This window comes from Pleurodeles waltl, chromosome 8 (assembly GCF_031143425.1).
Source record: "Pleurodeles waltl isolate 20211129_DDA chromosome 8, aPleWal1.hap1.20221129, whole genome shotgun sequence".
NCBI classification, from domain to species: domain Eukaryota; kingdom Metazoa; phylum Chordata; class Amphibia; order Caudata; family Salamandridae; genus Pleurodeles; species Pleurodeles waltl.
Genome location: NC_090447.1, coordinates 307,993,086 through 308,017,888, shown reverse-complemented (window position 1 = coordinate 308,017,888; position 24,803 = coordinate 307,993,086).

Here is a 24,803-nt window from a genome sequence, read left to right as displayed (position 1 = left end):
GGCGTGGGTGATTCTTACCTGTGTGCTACTGAAAATACTGTTGTATAACTGTGTCCCTGTTGTCCGTGTCGTCCCCGTCGTCTTCCTCCTCTTCACTCTCCACAGGCTCCACAGCTGCTACAACACCACCATCTGGACCATCCTCCTGCAGGAAAGGCACCTGGCGTCGCAATGCAAGATTGTGAAGCATACAGCAGGCCACGATGATATGACACACCTTCTTTGGTGAGTACATTAGGGATCCACCTGTCATATGCAGGCACCTAAACCTGGCCTTCAGGACCCCGAAGGTCCGTTCTATAATCCTCCTAGTTCGCCCATGGGCCTCATTGTACCGTTCCTCTGCCCTGGTCCGGGGATTCCTCACTGGGGTCAATAGCCAAGGCAGGTTGGGGTAACCAGAGTCACCTATTAGCCACACACGGTGTCTCTGTAGCTGTTCCATCACATAAGGGATGCTGCTATTTCGCATGACATACGCGTCATGCACTGACCCAGGGAACTTGGCATTTACATGGGAGATGTACTGGTCAGCCAAACAGACCACCTGGACATTCATCGAATGATAACTTTTTTTATTTCTGTACACCTGCTCATTGTCTTTTGGGGGGACTAAAGCCACATGGGTCCCATCAATGGCACCAATGATGTTGGGGATATGTCCAAGGGCATAGAAATCACCCTTCACAGTGGCCAAATCACCCTCCTCAGGGAAAACAATGTATCTCCGCATGTATTTCATCAGGGCAGACAACACTCTGGACAAAACCTTAGAAAACATAGGCTGAGACATCCCTGATGACATGTCCACTGTTGTCTGAAAAGACCCACTTGCCAAAAAATGGAGTACTGACAGAACCTGCACCAGAGGGGGAATTCCTGTGGGTTGGTGGATGGGGGACATCAGGTCTGGCTCCAGCTGGGCACACAGTTCATGTATAGTGGCTCGGTCAAGTCGGTATCGAAGTATAATGTGTCGTTCTTCCATTGTCGACAGGTCCACCAGCGGTCGGTACACGGGAGGATTCATCCTTCTCCTCGCAAGTCCCAGCGGACGATGCCTAGGAAGGACAACATGGAGTACAGAGTCAAGCAACCCACAGGTACATTCACACAGCTTGCACAGTACACGAATCGCTATGCATTGAAAGGCTTGTATGAGTGGCAATGCAAGGCCTAGGCCTGTGCGACGCAGTAGGGATTAAGCCATGTGGGCCCTTGTAATGGCGGCTGCCTGACCTGAGAAGTGTGACAGTGGGATGTGAGGTCAACGCGCTGGCGTGGCACACCGTGGCGGTAGGCGGTCGAAGACCGCAGTGCGAAGGCGCATTGGTTAACATTGAACCCTATGGGTTTCAGTAGCCAATGACGATGTGCGCCGGCGGTCGCGGTCGCACCGCCGCGGCACGCACCACCGCGGGCGTGACCGCCATTTTCTATCTGCTTAATCACTCGAGACCTGATCATCCACAGGAGAGGACCTATACTGCAAGTGCTGCTGTGACCTCGGTCTGGAAGAGACAATGGCTGCTGCGACTGGGGAAAGGGCCCCTGCCTTCACTTCAGAAGAGTTGGAGAAACTTTTGGATGGGGTCCTGCCCCAGTATGTGCTACTCTACGGTCCTCCAGACCAACAGGTAAGTACACTGGGTGCACGTTGAATGGGCTATGCCTGGGTTGTGTATGGTGGATGTAAGATGGTGGGGTGGGGAGCGAATGAGGAGTGCAAGGCACGACAGATGAGAGCATGTGCCACATGGCAAGGTTGGGGAGGGGGGGGGCAATCACATCTAACATGCAGAAAAATGATGAAATATCCTTTCCCACCCTGTACATGTCAAATAGGTCAGCGCCCATCAGAAAGTCGACAATTGGCGTGCCATCTCTAAGGAAGTCCGGGCCCTGGGGGTCCACAACAGACGGGGCACCCACTGCCGAAAGAGGTGGGAGGACATCCGCCGCGGGACCAGGAAGACCGCCGAGTCACTGCTGGGGATGGCCTTCCAACGTAGGAGGGGTGCCAGTCGTACCTTGACCCCCCTGATGTCCCGGATCCTGGCGGTGGCCTACCCCGATTTGGATGGGCGCATGAGGACATCACAGCAGACACAAGGGGGTGAGTACCAGCACATTCTGCTATCTTTACGCGCAGTGGAGGTGTCTGGGTGGGGGAGGAGGGCTGTGGGTGACATTAGGCCAGGGCGCTTTCTGTAGTGTAGTCCCCTCCTTTAGGCATGGCCCTGTGCCCCCGCCCCCCACCTCTGTAGGGTGCCAAGTACAGCAATCCATGGTCCAGCATCACCCATGTGTGCATTTGTTGTCCATAGACCTGTAGGCCTAGTCACAAGTACTGAGTAGTGTACCCCGATTGCGCGGCGTAGTGCTGGAGGCTCCTGTGTCTGTCCTCTCCGACAATGGTGTTGACAATGCATGCACTCAACCTGTCTTTATTTCTCCCCCCACCCTTTTTCTTTATCTTCTTGTGCATGTGTGCATTAGCATCATCAGGCGGAGGAGAATTGGCATCGGAGCACGAGGGAGCTGCAACTCACAAGGCCCCGGTGGGCCAAGCTACAGACACCGAGGTCACCAGTGATACGGAGGGCGAGGGGAGCTCCACAACGGGGACCCGTGGTGACACCAGCGACACCGACACGTCCTCGGAAGGGAGCTCCCTAGTGGTGGCGGAAACATCCGTGCCCCCCGCCTCAACAGGTACAGCCGCCACCCAGCGCACCAGCTCCGCCCTCCCAGCAGCCCCTCAGCCTTCGCTCCGTGCCCGCTCGCCCAAGAAGGCGGGCATCTCCTTCGCCCCAGGCACCTCAGGCCCTGCCCCTGTTACCCCTGCTGCCCTCAGTGAGGAGGTCATTGACCTCCTACAGACCATCATTGTTGGGCAGTCTACCCTTTTGAATGCCATCCAGGGGGTAGAGAGGGAGGTGCATCGGAGCAATGCATACCTGGAGGGCATTCATTCGGGTCAGGCTGCCCATCAACGATCGTTCAATGCTCTGGCCTCAGCACTGACGGCAGCCATTGTCCCTGTTTCCAGCCTCCCTCTTCTAACTGCCTCCACCCTCTCCCAGTCTCCTGTTCCTCAGCCTATCCCATCCACACCATCAGACCAGCCTGCACACACCTCAACACCCAAGGGCAGCTCATCCAGACATAAGCACCACAGATCCCACAAGCATTCACCCAAGCGACATCCAGATGCAGACATGGCAACAGTCACTACCACCTCTGTGTCCCCCTCCTCCTCGTCTCCCTCCTCCCTCCCTGTGACGTCTCCACTCACACCTGCATGCACACCACCATCAGCCAGTACTTCCATCACCACCACACCCTCCAGTACAGTCCGCACACGTGCAGTTACCACCCCCACTGGCATTTACACGTCCCCTGTGTCCTCTCCCACTGTGTCTGTCACCCCCTCTTCCAAAACACACAAACGCAGGCAGCCACCCACCCAACAGCCAACCACCTCACGACAGCCTACGTCACAAGCACCTGCACCCAAAGACAGCACACCTGACTCTCCTACAACCACATCCTCTTCCTCCACTCCCATACCCACTGCACCTACCCTTCCCATTGCTCCTAAGAAACTTTTCCTCTCCAAAGTTAACCTCTTTGCACCACCTGACCCACCCCCTCCATCTGGTAAGAGTCCGAAGAGCACCTCAGCCACCACCAGCCCTGCATCAAGTCGGACCATTGTGTACGGGTTTTGGAGTCCACCCTTTCCCAGCACAGATACATCGGCCAGCAGCAAGGGAACAGCCAGCCCCCCCCCCTGGAAAGAGAACCCGTAAAACCAAGGGCCGCCGTGAGAAGGCTGACACGGCCCTCCAAGGAGCAAAGTTGTGGCCCGTCACCTGCCACAACATCAAGGGGAGGCAAGGGCCAGAGAGCCTCATTGAAGGAGGGCAAGGGCAGCAGGGCGGAGAAGTCAGCCAGCAGGGGCGCGGACCAGGAGGGCCCCACAAGCCCCATCCCGGGTGTGACGGAGGACACCCACGGGCCCAGGACTCCGTCACAGGAGGGTCCAGCAACTGCACGGTCGGAGGGCGACTAAGCAGGGAGTCCTGGCCAGGTCTGGCTCCCTTGATAGACAAGACAGGCACCGCTGAACAGGGCCCCGCCGTGAAGAAAGGCACTGCTGAACAGGGCCCCGCCGTGAAGAAAGGCACCGCTGAACAGGGCCCCGCCGTGAAGAAAGGCACCGCTGAACAGGGCCCGCCGTGAAGAAAGGCACCGCTGAACAGGGCCCCGCCGTGAAGACAGGCACCGCTGAACTGGGGCCAGGCGTCTCAAGCACCGCTCCGCTGGGCCCTTCCTGTCAAGCATCGCTCCGCTGGGCCCCGCCATCTCAAGCACCGCTCCGCTGGGCACTTCCTGTGAAGCACCGCTCCGCTGGGCACTTCCTGTCAAGCACCGCTCCGCTGGGCCCTTCCTGTCAAGCACCGCTCCGCTGGGCACTTCCTGTCAAGCACCGCTCCGCTGGGCCCCGCCGTCTCAAGCACCGCTCCGCTGGGCACTTCCTGTCAAGCACCGCTCCGCTGGGCCCCGCCGTCTCAAGCACCGCTCCGCTGGGCACTTCCTGTCAAGCACCGCTCCGCTGGGCACTTCCTGTCAAGCACCGCTCCGCTGGGCCCTTCCTGTCAAGCACTGCTCCGCTGGGCCCTTCCTGTCAAGCACCGCTCCGCTGGGCACTTCCTGTCAAGCACCGCTCCGCTGGGCCCTTCCTGTCAAGCACCGCTCCGCTGGGCCCCGCCGTCTCAAGCACCGCTCCGCTGGGCACTTCCTGTCAAGCACCGCTCCGCTGGGCCCTTCCTGTCATGCTCCGCTGGCCCATTGACAGTGCCGGTTCTGTGTCGAGCTAGTGTTCACGCTGCACTCTGGGCACCCTGCCTCCTCCATGACCAGTGGAGTCTGTAATCCACCTGATGGACTGTGGCTTTGCACTCCCCAGGATGGCACAGTGGGCAAGCCACCCACTGTAGAGACTTGAGAGACTGTGGCTTTGCACTCCCCAGGATGGCACAGTGGGCATGGTGGCCCCTTGGTGGTTCTGGCGTCGTGGACTCATGTGGCTGAGGTGCCCCCCCTTCCCTTCCCCCTGAGGTGCTTGTAGTTTTGTCATCTGATGCCCCAGCAGTGTTCTCTCCAACGGACTCAGGTCTCCTGTGTGGACTTTGCCCATGTGTTTGGTAGACATTGGCCCACGGACTGTGGATATTTGACAAACTGGGCAGGACTTATTGACTATGTACATAGCTTTCGCACTGTTCATTATTTTTGCTTTGATATTTCATATCGATAATTCTCCATGACTTCAATGAACCTAATTTATACATAAATTTAAATTAACATTTTTATTATGTCTTTGCATTTTTCAGGGGGGTTTGGGGGGTGTCACTCAGTTGTTGCTCTGCATTGGTATGTTGATAGTTGGGGGGGGGGCTTATGTGTGTGCCCGTAAGCTTTCGTCCTCCCCCCTCCCCTGTGTCGTAGGTGCAGTACTCACCGTTGTCTTCTGCCCCGGAGTTCGTACTCGTGGTAGATGAGCAGGTAGACAATAGCTGGTAGGATGTTTAATTTGGGTTCCATGCTGTCCTCCGTCCTCGTGGAGTGTGTAGAGGTGAGCGTTTTCCCGTTCGTAGTCTGTTTCCGCCGTGTTTTTATCGGCGGGGCTCCCGCCCCGGAAAAGGTGGCGGATTGGTGAGTTGTGATAGTGTGGGCGGTACATTGTCTGCCGCCTGCCTGTTGGCGGTGACCGCCGCACTGTTTGTCTGTCCCGCCGTGGCGGTCGGAGTGTTAAAGTGGCGGGCTGTGTTGGCGGTTCCCGCCAGGGTCAGAATTCCATTTTTTGGACCGCCTGCCTGTTGGCCGGTTGGCCGCCGCTTTATCACCGACCGCCAGGGTCAGAATGACCGCCCATGTCTTCCATCCACTCTGGATCACCCACCGACCAGTGCCCCCACCACATGTTCAACCTCAGAACCAATCACATCAGCACTGATCTCCCCAGCATCCTCAACACCTCCATCACCACACCAGTCATCCCAGACAAATGGAAACACACAGAAATAAGACCCCTACTAAAGAAACTATCCGCTGACCCCAACAAACTCAAAAACTATTGACTGATCTCCCTGCTTCCCTACCCTACCAAAGTACTAGAGAAGGCCATCAATCAACAGTTCACCGAATACCTGGAACAAAACAATATGATTGAAACCTCCCAATCAGGATTCCATTCCAATCACAGCATCGAGACTGCACTCAACGCGACAACAGATGACATCAGAACACTTCTTGATCATGGGGAGGCTGATGGCTGCATCCTCCTCGGCCTCTCAGCTGCATTCGACACAATATCCTACCACACCCTCATCAACAAACTTCAGAACATCAACAAACAAGGGAATGCCCTCAAATGGATCACCTCCTACCTGACAGGACATTCTCAGACCCTGACTAAATCCCTTCACCTTCAAACCTAAGAACATCATATACGGCCTACCCCAAAGACCATCACACAGCCCCTCAGTATTCAATACCTACATGACCCCCTTCACCTACATCGTTAGATTCCATGGTCTCGACATCATTTCCTATGCAGATGAGACTCAGCTCATCCTCTCACGCTCCAAAGACCCCTCCACCACCAGAACAAACATCGGCAAGGCCATGACCAAGGTTGCCAACTGGATGACTGCAAACTGCCTCAAACTTAACTCTGACAAAACAGAAGTACTGATCTTCGGGAGAAGCACATCCATATGGGACCACAGCTGGTGGCCAGGCAATCTTGGACCCACTCTCATGCCTACAGACCACACACACAAGCTCAGCATTGTCCTCCATCTGACAATGAAGAGACAAATCAGTGGAGTCACCTCCTTCTGCTTCTACACCCTTTGCATGCTTTGCAGAATCTTTAGATGGATCCCAGTCAACAGAAGGAAAACTGTCATCTAGGCCCTCATCATCAGCTGCCTCGACTACGGCAATGCACTCTATGCCAGCATCTACACCCAACTCCTCAAAAGACTCCTGACCATACAGAATGCAGTAGCCAGACTCATCCAGGATATCCCAAAATGGTCCCACATCACCCCCTACCTCAGGAACCGCCACTGGCTCCCCATCCAGAAGAGATGTCGGTTCAAGATCCTCACGCACACCTACAGGGCCTTTCACAATCAAGGACCAGCCTACATCAACCATTGACTGAGCTTCCACCAATTTACCAGACACCTGCACTCCTCCTCACTAGCCCTCGCATACAAACCCCAGATCCATTGCAGCCACATCAGGGGTTGCTCCTTCTTCTACGTTGCCAACAAGGCATGGAACAATTTGATCCTCTTCCTTCGAACTGCAACCTCCCTTGCTGATTTCAGGAAGAAACTCAAGACCTTAATCTTTGACAAAGACCTTGTACCCCAGGGCCCAGATACTCCCAGGAGTGACAGTGCTGACCTCTACAAATACTGATTGATTGACTGTGTGGCAACTTCTGCCACTGACTGTCTGATTGTAAATGTCCTGAAGGTAAGGTCAGGTGGCCACCATTTTAGATTATGAAATAGTGTATTTTTGAATGTTAGGTTTGATTACATTTACAAAATCTGAACCTTACTCAATATATAAAAGAAAAACAGATTATGTAGTGTGTTAATGTGGTTACATGCAATAGTTGCACAGTTTAGTTGACCAAATTTTTATGAAATATTTTTTTTAAAATAATATGTAAATAATACATTTAATATGTATTATTTACACATTATTTAAAAAAATCATAGACATGTAAAAAATGTATTTGAAATAACAAATCTATAAACAAATTGTTGTTTACAGATGTTACAAAAAAGATTTTTAAAAAGACAAGAGACATGTCAAATATCACAGAAATGTTTGCATGTTTAAATAAATATTTTTTGTTTTTCTGAAATGCAGACATATGAACCCAGGGAAAGGTAGAAGACTTAAGCCTCAAGTTTCTTTTACCATTTCCAGACCTTGCCACCATGCAAGAATGGATAATATCAAAAAAGTCAGATTGGATAGGCAAACTATTATTGATTTATGGCATCCGCTGGAGCCAGATCTTCTGCCTTACAAAAGGAATCCCACATCAATAACACCAATAGTGAAAATCATGGCAGTACTCCATTTTGTGGCCACGGGATCATTCCAATGCACTGTGGCAGAATCTATTGGCATGGCAGTACCAACTTTCAGTGACGTACTACAAGAAGTTATTTCTTCAGTGATAAGAGACACCAACAGCTTCATACAGTTTCCACAAAATGAGGATTTTGCCAATGTGAAGGGAGTATTTTATGCTTTGGGTGGCATTCCACATGTGGTTGGAGCAATTGATGGCACACATATTGCCTTGGTGCTACCAAACGACAGAGAACAGGTTTACCACTATAAAAGGAACTTTCATTCAGTCAGTGGGCAGATTTTCAGCTTACTTCATTTGTACATCACAAGCAGGTGTGTGTTTTTCTCAGAATCAACATGATTATTTTGCAGTACAGAACAGCAGCACATCACTGCAAATGTCACAAATTGGTCCTGAAAGGTCATGGGTTGCTGGTAAGTACAATCTTTCAATATAATTGTTGGTTAATTTCTAGTTTAAGAATCTACAATGGGTATATATATTTAGGCTCATTTTATATTGTTTTTGCTCATATAGGAGACTCAGCTTATCCCAATCGAACATGGTTGTTAGCACAGCTGAGGAATCCAACAGTGCCAGGGGAAGCCCGCTTCAATAAGACCCATGGAAGAACACTGAGATCAGGTCAGTGGAGCAGGCTTTTGAGCTCCTGAAGGCCTCTTATACTCACTCAATAAGAGGTGCAAAATCACCCTGGCATGCTCCATGTTGCACAACATAGCCCTGCAACCGATCGTCTTGTACATTGTAGAGGATGTAGTCCATGATGAGCCACTGGGTGAGGATGTTGAAATGCCAAATGAAGATGATAGTGATGAAGGGGAAGAAATTAAAGTATGTCAAGATGTTATTGACAACTTCTTCACATGAACATAAGTATATCATTACATATTGTTACATTAAATGTCAAAACAACTTTTAATATCATGAGTATAAATGTTTGTGCTGGAACTTTTTTAGGAATGGCAAGTTAAGGAAATTCCAGGGCAAAAATGTTTGTTGATTAAGGTTTTGACACATTGACTTCTGTGTTCTTTTACATTGTTTATTTTTGATCGGTCTTTGTAAATGTGTCCTCATATTGAATCATATATGATGTGTCTATTTTGCATTCAATTTAAATAATCTTTTGTTGTTATTCTGTTTTATGTTCCTTCATCATGTCAACTTCATTTGGACATTTCAAAGTTGTGACATTTGCAGTTATATGCCTCTGCAAAGGAATCATGGGTTGATCCTGTGAAAGGCACACACACTTTGGATGTACATTTCTTGTACAAAGACAACTTGCACGGTGATTAAATATACACTTTTGAGGTTGTATTAGACTTGTTTTTTCTTGAATGTTGCCACCAATCCAATATGTGCTGCTTAAACTGCTCTTACCACATGTGTATGTTGACCCAAAGCATTCTAATCTCCCTTTGCATTGGCAAAATCCTCATTTTGTGCTTAATGTATGAAACTGTTGATGTGTGTCATCATTGTATAACGAGCTTCTTGGAGCACACCAATGACAAACTGGTTCTGATATTCCACCAGATACTGCCACAGTGTAACGGAATGATTGTGTGATCACAAAATGTAGTACTGATTTTGACTACTGAAGTTATTGATGTGAGATTCCTATTGTGAAGCAGGAGGTCCGGCTCCAGCTGATGAAATGCATCAATGATAGTTTGCCTACTGAATTTGATTTTTTTGATTATATCACATTCTTCTATGGTTTCACAGTCTGGACTTGTAAATGTAAAAATGGCACAGAGCATTTGGGTTATACATGGGTTGTTCTTTTTTTGGAAACCATGACAAACAATTATTTATTATAATTGTCTGAAAATAATAGTTTTAGATTTGCGGTGTTTGTCAGATTTTAACATTTAGTAAATTGAGAGAAACATTCCCTACATGGATTTGTTTATTACAATCATTATAATTTTTTGCATTTTAAAATGTGTGATGGAAGGGAATTCTTTTTAGAAAAATACCACAAAAAATACAACACCAGGCTTTGACTTTGTTCAATTTTAATTTATTTTACTGACCCAAATAATTAGAAACAGGATGATAATAAATAACCAAAGAAAAAATAATATATAATTTCAATCATGGTGAGTGTAGAGCCCAAATTGTTGGAAATTCAAGGCACAAAATGCAACTGCCACCAAAAACGTAAATGTGTCCAGACAATAGTCCACAAGGTGAATGGTAGTCGCACTCTGTTGGAAATTAGTTTTTGAGTCTCTTGCTGGTGGTGGGGCAGGGCTTGCCATCCTCTCCTGTTGATCTGGATGAAAGCCCTCTTGTGTAGGGAGAATCCAAGGCAACAGGGATTGAGGTAGGTGGAGGTAATTCCTCTTGTGTCAAGGCCTCACTTTCTGTGACTGAGATTAGTATAGGTGGATGAGACATTGTAGGACCACAGAAAGGGTAGTGTTGCTGGAAATGCCCAGCACAAAAGACAGCTCCCCAGTCAGGCAGCTCAAATTTGTGTTTAGATTCTGCATCTCTACATTGTACTCCCTCTGCAACTGCTTCATGTACCGGAGCTCTGTAAGGACCTGGCCAATCATGCCTTGGGGCTGATGTAGGGGTCAATGGTGGCCTGAGTGACATTGAACCCAGTGGCATCACTTTGCTGACCCACAGATTCCCTCCCATGCTCCTGTGCCCTTGGTCCAGTGTGCCCCATCCCACTGGGTCCTGGCTAAACTGGAGGTGGTGGTGTTGGATCAACATCAGCTAGGTCTTTGGGGGGGGCACACGTTTGGGGTAATGTTACTTTTGGACACAGGAAGTAAAGGTATGCATAGGCTGAGGTGTGGTAACAGCTGTGGATGAGTTGTACATGTGGGCTGAGTGAGACTCACTGGAGCTGTGTGCCCAGACACACCAGGTAGAACAGGCAGCTCCTCATCATCCAGACTTGAAGGAATGGAGTCCGCACTGAAGGCTTGATCCTAGTCTGAAATAGAGGTATGCTCAGTGGCAGACGGTTGTTAGAAATGGGGTCTCTAGTTGGCACCTTTGTCCGAGTAGGGACCACAGTCCTAGTCAGGGTAAATCAAACACAATCCAAATTATCCTTTGCCCACTCTCTGGTAGCTTGGCACTGAGCAGTCAGGCTTAACTTAGAAGGAAAAGTATTTGCGCAATAAATCATACAGTAACACAGTCGAAACACCACAAAAATAAACCACACAGGTTTAGACAAATATATGATATTTGTCAGAATAAAATAAGGTCAAAACGATAACGATTCAATAAGCACAAGTAGAAATATCACTTTTGCAAGATTAAAAAGCGTCTTAAATCTTAGAAATCAACAATTGTCTCTTGTTTACACAAAGTACCTGGTTTGCATCAAAAACAACATGCACGGAGACCGCAGAGGAGGAGATGTGTGGAACAATAGGGTGTGCATCAGATTTTCTGACGCAGCACAGACGATGAGTTGTATCTTTCCACGCTGTAAGGGGCTTTGCATTGTTTTTCAGTGCTCAGTCTTGGTTCCTCACCATGATGCGGGGATCTTTTTGATGCCTAGGGACAATGCGGGGAAATCCTAGGCATGCAGGACGAAGTCTCAGGTGTTGCATCGATCCTGTGTCGTGATGCGTAGAATTTTCTGTCGCAAGGCAGGCGCTGTGTCGATTTTCCACTGTGGGACTCATTGCCATTGTTCCGGTGCAGCTGTATGTCAAATTTCCAGTTATAAGGCAGGTGCTGCATTGAATCTTCACTCAGGAAGTTGGGCTGCGTTGTTCTGGCTTGGCTGTGGGGCGATTTTTGGTCGCAAAATGTCTGTGCGTCGTTTACGGTAGGCTGCGCACTGATTTTTGGCGCACAAGGAGTTTTGAAGGGATGAAGTCTTCTTGGCCCTGAGACTTCAGAAAACAGGAGGCAAGCTCAATCCAAGCCCTTGGAGAGCACTTCTCAGCAACGTCAGAGGGCAGCAGGGCAACAGCAGGGCAGCAGTCCTTCTCAGCAAAGCAGTTCAGATGAGTCCTTTGGGCAACCAGGCAGATCCTCTTGACAGGTTGCAGGTTAAGGTCCAGAAGTGTGCAAGTTGGTGGGGCCAGGGACCCAGTTTACTTACACAAAAATGCCTTTAGAGTGGGGGAGACTTCAAAGAGTGGATTTGAAGTGCACAAGTTCCCCTTTCAGTACAGGTCTGTCTGCCAGGGTCCCAGTAGAGGGTTTGGCAGTCCATTGTGTGAGGGCAGGCCACTAGCCTTTCATATGTAAGTGTCAGGCCCTCCACCCTTCCAGCCCAGGAAGACTCATTCAGTATGCAGATGAGTGCAGATGTGACTGAGTGTCCTGTGTTGGTGGTTGTCTGGGTGAAATGCACGAGGGAGCTGCCAACCAGTCCAGCTCAGATGTTGACTGGAGATCGATTTTAGGTGCAGAAAAATGCTCACTTTCTAAAAGTGGCATTTCTAAAATAGTAATATAAAATCCAACCTCACCAATAAGCAGGATTTTCTATTACCGTTCTGGTCATATTAAGTAAGACCCGGTTACTCCTCTCTGATCAGAATCTACTACTCAAACAGTATATGAGGATAGTCCTAATGATATCCTATGAAAGGAGCAGGCCTCACAGTAGTGGAAAATGAATTTAGGATTTTTCCACTACCAGGACATATAAAACACACATGTACATGTCCTGCTTTTTACCCATATAGCACCCTGCCCTATGGGTTACCTAGGGCCTACCTTAGGGGTGACTTACATGTGGAAAAGGGGGAGTTTAGGGCTTGGCAAGTACTTTTAAATGCCAAGTCAAAGTTGCAGTGAAATTGCACTCACAGGCCTTGCAATTGCAGGTCTGAGACATGGTTAAGGGGCTACTTATTTGAGTGGCACAACCAGTGCTGCGGGCCCACTAGTAGTATTCAGTTTACAGGCCCTGGGCACATGTACTGCACTTTACAAGGGATTTACAAGTTAATTAAATATGTCAATTGGGAATGAACCAATCTTAACATGTTTAAGGGAAAGAGCAAATGCACTTTAGCACTGGTTAGCAGTGGTAAGGTATGCAGAGTCCTAAAACCAGCAAAAACAGTGTCAGAAAAGTGGAGAGAGGGAGGCAAAAAGTTGGGGGGGGGGGTAGACCACCGAAGGTCTAACACCCATACTCTGGGTGTTGGACCTGATATGAATTACACACAAAAATGTAAAAGTCTGGCTTATATACCAAATGAGTTTTCAGCTAATAATGAAACATCCTAAAAGTACAAAGATAATTAATAGAATTATTAGACCTTTATGTGTTTTTTTGGTACTTACACAAACATTTTAAATTACACAAATGCAACTTCAAAAAAGCAGATGAATAGATTTCCTGAAAATAAAATATTTACTTAGAAAATGTACACAAAACTTACCAAGCATTCTTCCCAACAGAGTAGAGAGGAGAAATGATAACTGAACTATTCCAAGGCCTAGCAGGCTAAAATGCAGACTATTATACAACTTAGAAGGATTAATAGCATTAGTCATCATGTGAACATTGAAAAGTACATTTATAATCAATACAACTTATACTCAGCATACAACATAATGTAAATGAAAATAATTAAGTCAACGTACTTTGATTCAAAAAAATTACAAGAAAGTGACAACATACAAAATGAGCTAAAACGATTATACTTTTATACATAGCATAAAATGGAGATTGCCAAATGCATGACACTTTAACATATGTGCATATGTGGAAGAAAAGAGAGAATGACCAACAACACATTGCACTATTATGTTCCATAGACAAAAACAAGGCATGATGCTAGTTGTAGTCATTCACTTTCAACATTAACACTTCCAAAATTGTGAGCTGAACATATCTAGTATGCAGTGATGATGAACAGACATTTACAATATGAAAACACATTTAACTTATGTTCAAACACTTACGAGTACAATTCCTTCATGTGAAATTAGATGGAGTTTGGAACCTGTTCTTTTAACTACACTATAATACATTACAAAAAAACAAAGAAAATGCAGGGGATGATCCATGAAGAACACACATATTTACACCAGATATTGACCATTAGTAAAATGAGAGATACAACCATTATGCTACTACTTTGATGACAACAATAGATTTGGAAAATTTAACTTTGAGTTTATACGTTTTTCAAAGGTGCTAAACACTTAAGTAAATGATTACTTAAGTGCAAACACAACATTTATGCTTTGTGAGAACTTCATAAGTATAACTTACCAGTCTCCACTCCACCAGGGATTCCTGTGAAGCCTTGAGGCTGTAGAATCTGCAACACCTTCTATTCTTGGGAAAAAGAGGGGCTAGGAGAACCACCACCAGTACTCTGGACCTCCGGGTGACGCTTTGAGGCCAAGGAATGCAAGCTTCCCCACAGGTCATTCCACCTCTTGTTAATTCCCTTCTTTATATGCAGGTTGTTTGCTACAGCATTCACTCTGTCAACTATTCTGGCCCACATTCATCTTTTCTGAGCTACGGTTGTATGTGTACTTGGGCTCCAAACAATTGTGGCTCTACCCTAATGATTTAACCCATCATGACTGACAATGCTCCCACTGTATAAGGGGGAATTATGCTCCCTGCCATTATGAATTAATAAAAATAAATGAAATAAGGACTCAATAATTATAGGATTAAAAAAACGCTAATGATAAATAAACAGAGGTAGAGAAAAAATAATTTTAACCTGACTTATGTGTGGCGATTTCTGCAACAGTGTTGCACAGTAGAATGGCAAAGGATCATGGTCTGAAATGGAGTGTGTTTTATAGTGTGATATGCAGGTTTTAACAATCAGACAAAACACAGCAGGTGTGTGCAGCTAGCATCCATCCAAAGCCACAGTACAATGTTGAACTCATCCCGCGCCGGACTCCCTCCGTTCACCGCTAGAATAATGCCAGCACAACTGTGAAATCTAAATACGTTTGGTGCAATCCCACCATCCTGATTGCGACAGAGTACTGTTAGCAAGCATAGGAGTCTGCTGCGTTGGCAGCAGAAAACTGCTTCCTCCATGGAATACACTGTATCAACACAGACAGAGGTATAGCCTCCATGTATCTAAACACGACAGTCGGAAATTCTTCAGCTGGATGGAGTACTTGAAACCAACACCATGTAGGGATCATTGAAGTCCCAACAAGATCTAAATCATGCCCTAAGAGGCAGTCCATGATATTGTTCTTAAATCTTTTAGTCTTGGCTGTAAGGTTAGTGTAACAACTAAAGGATGATGCAATTTTAGAATATTGCAGAAAGCTGTATTTTCAGTTTCCATTTTCAGGTCCAAGCCACCTTACCTTATCTACTTTACTCTCTTGAGCCTGGCAACTGGGTCTACATCTAGATGCGCCAGGGAAAGACCACTCAGCAACCTTGCTGGTGTGGCCTGTATCAATTCCTACTAATCATCAACACAGCTGTAGGTTTTATGATCTGGTGATGTGGACCCACCTAGAGACAACAGACTTGCATGAGGCCCGGGCCTGGGACCTCCGCCCAAAAGGTCATTGTTGCTGCTTCACCTACTGACACCTCAAATCCCTTCACTGGCTCCCCATAGACAAGAGAATCACATTCAAGATCCTCATCCACGCACACAAATCCCTCCACAACACCGGCCCAACCTACCTCAATGAAAGGGTAAACTTCCACACTCCCACACGCAACCTCCGATCAGCCGACCTCGGTCTAGCCACAGTCCCCCGCATCCAGCACACCACCACAGGAGGCAGGTCTTTCTCCTACCTCGCCCCCAAAACCTGGAACTCCCTACCCACTGACCTTCGCAAAACCAAAGACCTACTGGTCTTCAGAAAGAACCTCAAGACTTGGCTGTTCGACCAGTGACCCTCCCTGCCCTCCCCCCAGTTCCCCCCCTGCAGCGCCTTGAGACCCTCACGGGTGAGTAGCGCGCTCTACAAATTTCTTTGATTGATTTATTGTCTGCACCACCACAGCCAGGCAATGATGCACCGATCACCTCTCATCATTATCACCTTCGTCGGAGTAAGCAACCTTCTCCTGTGTACTGGATCCCTTTGTGAGTCTGATATGCTATCTGAGCTGCTGCCCTGAGCATTTGGTTGGTGATGGGATTCATTGTTGCTGTGGGATGGGTATTTTCAATAGATAACTGTATAAAAAAAAAATTAAGTTGAGCTGCTGCTCTGTCTGCTCCTGTGTGCTGTTGCTTTAAATACAGAAAAACCATTAATCTCTCCTCTTGCTAGACCTGCATTGACTTGCCTATTGGTATGAGGGTAAATCTGCCTTTTATTAGGGTGCTACTTGAGAAGAATCAAATATTCCTACTATGGGCACAGGCTGCCAGAATGCAGTAGTATTTGTCTCCAGTCTTATCAAGGACTCAAAAACTACAATACTTCCATGACCGTTATCGACCCAATGTATTAGTGGGGATGGTTTGTGAGCCATACTAAGCAGCTAAAGATTGTTTGTGGGTCAAAGTGAGTATGACACAGTTGTAGCAGTTATATACTTTGCATTTCATTCATATGAAAACTGGTTTCCCACTGGTATGATGTTCTACAAACATTGTCATAAGGAAAGTTAAGTTCTTTTTATCTGTGGGACTAAAGCTGATCCCTGACTACCTTAGGATGTGACTGGGCTCTCTTACTCATTTTACCTTGTACCTGCTGGTAGACATTCTGCTCAGGAGACAGTGAATTTATGACATTAACAGATTTTTTTCCATACTCTTCCCCATGTGGGGAAGGCTAAATGAAAGACTAGACACAATGCTGAAATGTTGGAAAAAGAAGTCGAATGCCATTGCACTCAGATTGATTATTTATGTATTTCATGCCCTTAACACCACACTCCATCAAAAAAGAATGGACTTATGTTACCTCCTGAAATCAATGGAGGTGTTTGCACAATAGTAGGGGCTGAGTGTTACACGTTGCACACATCTCCCCATCACCTTACTCAACATACATGACTAAGATAACCACATAAAACTTAGTGGTAAGAAATTGCACAAGCTTCAGAAAGGATTTGATTTTAACCTAATAGACATCTGGTCTTGGCTGTCTGGAATCTTTAAAAATTGAGGAATGCAAATAGTAGAAATAATAATTATTGTCATTTTCATGTAAATTAATCTGTATTTCTTAATAAAGCTAATAATGTGCATCATCCTTTGTACTTGGGCATTTAAAGGCAAAGTTCACAATTATATGTTTGCTACTTTTGACGGTTGCAATTGTATCAATATAGTGCTTACTACCCCTATCAAGGCATCAAAGCGCTTTTTGGTGAGTAGCATGCTACTCCAGAACCCAACAGGATTAGTGGTGGATTGGTATAGGGAAATATGAGTATAGTATTAGTATTAATATTAGTATCAGTATTATTATTAGTATTAGTATAGGGAAGTATGAGTTACTTTGAGGGGACATGTGAGTCTGTTAGTTGGATTGAATGGGGTAATGGAGGGATAGAAGAGGGAAGAATCCAGAATTGTTAATTGCGAGATTATTGTAGTAAGCTGAGGTTTGGGATGACTAAGAGAGAGAAAAGAGAGAACATTTAGTAGGGCTGTTTGGGAAATCATAGTAGTAAACTGAGGTTCAGGGAGAACCCAGAGGGGTGGAGGAGGGAAGAGTCTAGGAAGGGTTATTTTGGAGTTCATAGTAGTAGAATAGTAGTAGAATAGGTTTGGGGTGAGACAGAGAGTGGAGATAGAGGATAGATTGATAGAGCTATAGAGTAAAGCTTTCAAGAGAGTATTTTTTTTCCTCTTTTACTTGTGTACAGTAGGAATAAAGTGATAAATATATAGATACTTGATTACATAGTAAGGGAATTTATGTGTAAGGAATACAAGATATTGGGCCAGATGTATGAAAATATTTTGCATTCGCAAACGGTAAAATCGGCCGTTTGCGAGTGCAAAATAGTGGTCTGCAATGCATGAAAGGCATTCGCAGACCACAAAGTAGAAATCGCTAAAATTGCAATTTTTTGCGTTGCGACCTGGATTTTGCGAATCGCAATTTGCGATTTGCAATAATCCAGGTCGCAAGGCAATACTGCAAAAAATCGCAAATTGCGATTTTTCGCAGAAAGGTATTTTGCACATACAAAATACCATGATCTGCAACCAGATGGTAACCTAGTGCAAAATGTAAAAATGCAGTAAAACTGCATTTTTAAATTTAACATGTAAAGCACACATGCCCTTTTGGCATGTGTGTACCTTACATGTTAAAAAAAAAAATGGGGTGCAGGAGAGGGGGCCTTAGGCCCTCAGCACCCTGGCCTTTGACATTTCCAAAAGTGTGATTCCTGGTTCAGAAATCGCAATTTTGGAAATGCAAAAAATTTGCAGCTATAGGCCAACAGGCCCATAGCTGCGAATGGGGCCGGTATCGCAATTTTCGATTTGGTAATAGCATTCGCGATTTTTAAGAAATCGCTATTACCGATTCGCAAATGTGATACATGGCCCTTTGCGAGTCGGTAATAGCGATTTCTTAAAAATCGCTATTACCAAATCGCAATGGGCCGTGATCATACATCTTGCCCATTGAGATTTAAAGTTGTATCGAATAAACACAGACTTTCAAGTTTCAAATTTGAAGTTAATTTATTTGTGTACTTTATTTGTGTACTTTATTTGTGTACTTTTATAACATTATTTTATCTTTCCTCAATATGTCAATAGTAAAAAGCTTGTAGATAAATAGTTAAGATAATATTTACCTATTGTGATAGATAAAATAAAAACAGAGACTCATAGGCATCTAATAAAACAACTTATATAGAAACTATGCAATGACCTATGATCAATTTAAGGGCAGACTAATATATGCATATATATATACATACACATATGTATATACATACATATACATACATACACATATATAGATACTTATATACATACATACATTTAAAGATAAGTAATATATACATTTGTTAAACAGGCCTAAAGAGTATGTATACATTTACATAAAAAAGCTATTATACATATATTTGTACAAACAAATACACATATATATATCATCAAATTATAAATGTTTGCATACACAGGGATGTACAATCCATTGCTGTTTGAGCATGGTTGATATGTAGAAAAGAGCCAACTTTTGAGTAGTCTTCTGAAGATAAGATAGTTATCCATGGAGCTCATATTTGAGGTAATGAATTCCACAGTTTGGCCGTTTAAACAGAGAAAAGGGTACCACCTATAATCTTTTTCTTGGATGGTGGATGCCAATCTTTACGGTAGGATTCTTTGTTGAATGTATTTGGTGATTTTATTTCTGATGAGAAACAGTCCTGTTCTATGTATTGCTTTGTGGGTAATACAAAGCAGCTTGAAGGTGGATCTTCTGGCAACCAGTAGCCAATGTATGACCCACAAGGCAGGGGAGATATGGGCTTATGGCTTTACTTGTAGGAGTAGTCTGGCAGCTGAGTTCTGATTATGTTGTAGTTTTTTCATAGTATATAGAATTGATCCATGGTGTCATTGGCGTAATCCAGTTTTAGACAGCACAAGAGAGATAGTAGCCTGGAACTTGTGTGGAAATCCAAGGTGGGGGAAGATGTGTTGCAGAGTTTTCATGGTGATGAAGCTTTATCTTGCTAACTTGTCCAATTGGGCATTCATTATTAACTTAACTAATTCCAAGGTTTCTCACTTCTTTAGGTACTTTGGGAGGTGGCCACAGATGATGAAGACAGTGATAATGAGGATGACAAACCTAAATGATACACATTTACGCAACTACGGTTTTTGGTGTTTTTCCTCCCAGTGAAAGTGGGAGTGAGGGAAGGGTAGAGAAATCAGAATCATATATTTTGCCAAAGTTTTATTATGAACTTTCTAATGCCTTCACATCCGAATGTACATTGATATATGTCATTACTGAATTGCAAGATCTTTCTCATACTAGTTTAAGGTGTATTTTAACCTTAACTGCAACATATCTGCTATGTTTTGTGAATCTCTAGTCCCAGAAATCTTTTGATTTGATACTGTAGTACTGCTCATTTTCGTGTACTGTGTAGTAAGCATTCTAAGGAAAGGCAGCAGCACAAACCATGAATTTTAGAAACTAATAGAATCAGTTTTTTCAGTTTTTACAGTTTTCTATACAGTTTTCTATACATTTTACAAATGTAAAGAAATGTCTGAAATATATGGATTTTAACATTTACCTTTTCTAACTGGATGTTGAATTGGAGCTCTGGTCTGTTGAAATGGCAAACATCACAATTGTTTTGCTTACCTTTTGCAATTTTGTATTAATGCATGTTAGAATTTCAGCTTCCCTGTAGTGGTGTGTTTTACTTTGCAGAACTGCTCTTCAAGCCCTCATACTCTCAGATATGAATGGTGGTAAAGCCCTGCACTATGTCCTCAGTGACTCCATACTGATTCCTTCTAAGGTAATCATCCAGGGACTAAATTGATATGATCATATCACCACCATCCTGTTGGAACTCCTTTGTCTCTGGCCTCTGGAAATGCTTTGAAGGGCACAGATGGTGCTCTACTTCCATATTCCAGTCTACACCTGTTCAGGGACCCCAAGTTCCTGCTCTGGCAAGAAACTGAACAAAGGAAAGGGGAGTGACCACTCCCCTGTCCATTACCACCCCAGGGGTGGTGCACAGAGAGCCTCCAGAGTGTCCCTGGGTTCTGCCATCTCGTTTTTATGATGGTCACGGAACTCTGGGAGCATCTGAGTGGCCAGTGCAAGCAGGTGACATCAGAGGCCCCTCCTGACAGGTGTTTACCTGGTTAGGTGACCAATCCCCCTCTCAGGGCTATTTAGGGTATCCCCTCTGGGTGTTTCCTCAGATTCAGATTGAAAGACTCCAGCAGGACTCCTTTGTATCCTTTGCTTCACCTTCTACTGTTGAATCAACTGCAGAACTGCTCCAAGAACTCTACAACTTGCAACAAAGTATCCAAGGCAGCTACTGCAACTCTGTAACTCCAGCTCCTGCCAGCAACTGCAACAGTTTCCAGGTCATGCATGCTCTGAGGACTGCTCGTCTTCATCCTGCACCTGAAGAACAGAAGGAATCTCCTGTGGAGTGACAGAGTCACTTCCCTGCTTCTGCAAGCACCTTCTGCGACAACGACCGATTTTCTGGGACTCCTCTCCTGATGACGAGCGTGCTCCCTGGAACACAGGTGGTAGCCACAGCACGACCCAGACTGTCCTAAGGTCCATCCTCCAAGTTTGGTGGAGCTAAGAGCTTGCCTACCCGGTTTGAAACAGTACCCCTGTGCACCACGTCATCTCCAGCTCCTTGGGCTTCTGTGCACTTCTTCCAAGAACCCTTTGTGCACAGTATAGCCCAGATCCCCAGCACTCCATCCTGTGATGCACAACTCGCTGAGTTGTTCTCCAGCGGCGCGGGACCTTCTTTTGTTGTGCTGCACCAACTGCATTTTGCATCTTCCTTGTCCCCATGTCCTGGGACTCCCGTGGATGCTGCCTGGTCATCTGTGGGCTCTCTCCAGTGTTTGGAGCCCCCTCTGCCTCCTCAGTCTGAGTTGAGGCCTCCAGGTCCCTCCTGTGTCCAGGCAGCGCCATTTTGACACAAACTGCGACCTTGATTGACCAAAGGCTTGTTGGATGAATCCAGCAATGCAAACAGCCTGCATCCAACATCTCGACGTGGGACATCTCCTGCACCATGCAGGAACCCGCAGCTATCTTCTTTGGTGCTCTTATGCAGACTTCTTCTAACCGGAGAATCCTCTTTTGCACCACCTTCTAGGTTGCCAAGGGATCCTGTCCTTCCTGGAATCTTCTGGGATGTCTGGACTTGATCCCCTCTCTTCACAGGTCTTCAGGTCCAGGAATCCACCATTTGCTGCTTGCAGTCTTGCTTGGTTCTTGCAATAACTCTTATCATGACTTGTAGTGTGTCCTGGGAAACTTGCAGTACTTTACTCCTACTTTCCTGGGCTCTGGGGTGGGGTATTTTACTTTCCTTTGGTGTTTTCTCACACTTGCCTAGGGAGGAATTTGTGATTCACATTCCGCTTTCTTAGTATATGGTTTGTGTTTCCCCTAGGCCTATTGCATTCTTTTGTATTTTCTACTGTTTGCACTATTCTATGACTATGTACTTACCTGATTTTGGTCTCTAGTGTATATATTGGATATAATACTTACCTCCAGAAGGAGTATTGCCTCCAGGATATTTTTGGCCTTGTGGTAACACTGAGTATTGTCTTTTATTGTGTACAAGTACTGTGTAACTATAGTGGTATCGCAGGAGCTTTGCATGTCTCCTAGTTCAGCCTAAGCTGCTCTGCTACAGCTACCTCTAGACAGCCTAAGCTGCTAGAACACTGCCTACATTTCACTAAAAAGGGATAACTGGACCTGGTATAAGGTGTAGGTACCTTAGGTACCCACCTCAAACCAGGCCACAGATAGGTTTTAATCACAGTAAAAATGTGCTCACTTGAATTTTGAAGTGTAGCCCAGTATTGGGTAACACTTGACCGGTGTTTCATACGTTTGTAATCTTCAGGAGTGAAGTCTTAATGGGGGGAATGTCTTCCTGCTGTACTATCTATGCATAATTGCCAGAAGCTCCCAGATATAAACCCTCAGCTCTGGAAACAAAGTCACAAGTTGCATGAACAGTTCTGCATCCAATAACCCATACACTAGCTATGCTGGTAATTTCTGCCCCTACTGATCGAATCTTAATAACATTTACCATCCCTTAACATCCCGTCAGAAAGTGGTGTATTATGCAGTGATGCTGGTTAGGCTTCACTATGTAGTACTATCACAATACCCTAAAAATGATCCTTTGGATTCACAATAATTAATCCAACCAGAGTACCAACCTGGGCAATAAGTAATTGACACAACTGAAAAGAAATCTAACACCAATTTATAGAAATAAAACAGAGAAGACACCAAAACAAAGTAAATCAGATTTGTATAACTAAAGTTATGTATTTTATAGCGGAAACAGAATCAGTACGCTCACAAGCTATCAAACTTTACCATTGTAGTCAATGGGAAGACTCACTGGTGACACTTGGTCACTTGCTAAGTGAGTTGAGAGAAACCCACTGGTAGTTAAGGTTGTGTGGGTTCCAGGACCCAGCTGTGACAATCAGACCAATTTACCTGGCTCCTGGGGCCCAGATATATAGGTGTTCTGGGTGTCCTTGGTGCTGAACGCAGGAGCCACGAGTGCTAAAATTGTACTTGGGACACTTGGTCACTTCCGGTTGAGTTTGTGGAAGCCCACTGGAGGTTACGCTTGTGTGGGCTCCTGGACTAGGACTCGCCAGGCAGAACAACTCCACCTAGCTTTGTCATCTCAGGTGCAGAGTTGTGCTTGGTTATCCTTGGTGCTGAATGGTAGCTGCAGTTGCTGGTTTTATCATTGAGACCATGCTGGTGAGGAAGCAAATGCACAAATTTGACAATGGAGCCACAGGTGATGTCAGACGAAGGTGTTAAAGTGTGCCCTCAAGATGCAGTGTTTAATAAAGGTGGTGATGAATGACTGGCCACCAATCAGTCTTGGCAGTTGTAAGGTAGCTGAAACATGGAGGAGAGCTAGACTACACTTCCCACAATGCGCTGAACCACCTGTCTTTGGGTGATCCCTCAGAGGGCCAGATTGTAAGCTCTTCTTGGATCCGGTAGGTGCTTTTTACCTGCAGTGGGCAGGAGACTAGTGCCACTAGTCCAAGGGATTTTCATCTTACCTTTGCCTCACAAAGGGTTCCCTCTTGCTGAATGTTAGGTATCGGGTCTCTAGTTGGCAAAGGTATGCACCTTGTCCAAGTAGGGATCACAATCCTAGTCAGGGTAAGTCAGAAACACAAACTACATTAACTTGTGTTCACCCTGTTGTAGCTTGGCACGGAGTAGTCAGGCTTAATTCAAGAGGCACTATGTAAAGTATTTGTAAACACCACAAAAGTATTCCACACCAGTTTAGAAAAATACTGAATATTTTTATGAGTAAAGCAAGACCAAAACAATCAAATTCAGTAAGTTGAACTGGGGTTATGAATTTTTAAAGAATAAACTGCACTAGAGTGCTTAGAAGTTGATAGCACTAAAAGTTTACTTGCGGTTGTGCTTCACCAGGATAAATGCAAAGATCAGGTTGACCGCAATGGAAAGCAGACCAGCTACAGGACCCATGTAGGTCCTGCTGAAACTTACCTTGGATGGAGAGTTGCGTCTATGGGTCAGTTCCGATCCATGCACTCTGGGGCCTGCATCATCGTTGAGTTGCACAGTCATCAAAGTGATGTCCTGGAGGTGCGGTGTCAAACCCTTTGTGAGGGAGGTAATGCATCTTTGTCAAACCATGCAGCCAGCAATTCGAAGTGCTGATCGTGATGATTCAATCCTGAAGCGTGCAGTGACTGATGCGGAAACCTTATCCTCAGCGGCAGCGTGGATACGTCAGTATTGAGGAAGGATGCTGTGGTTCCAAATGGTGCAACAGTGTCAATGAATCAATTTTTGTAGAGGAACAGATACAAACCCCGCTTTCAAGACCCAGGACTGGATTGGCACCTCTAGGTAG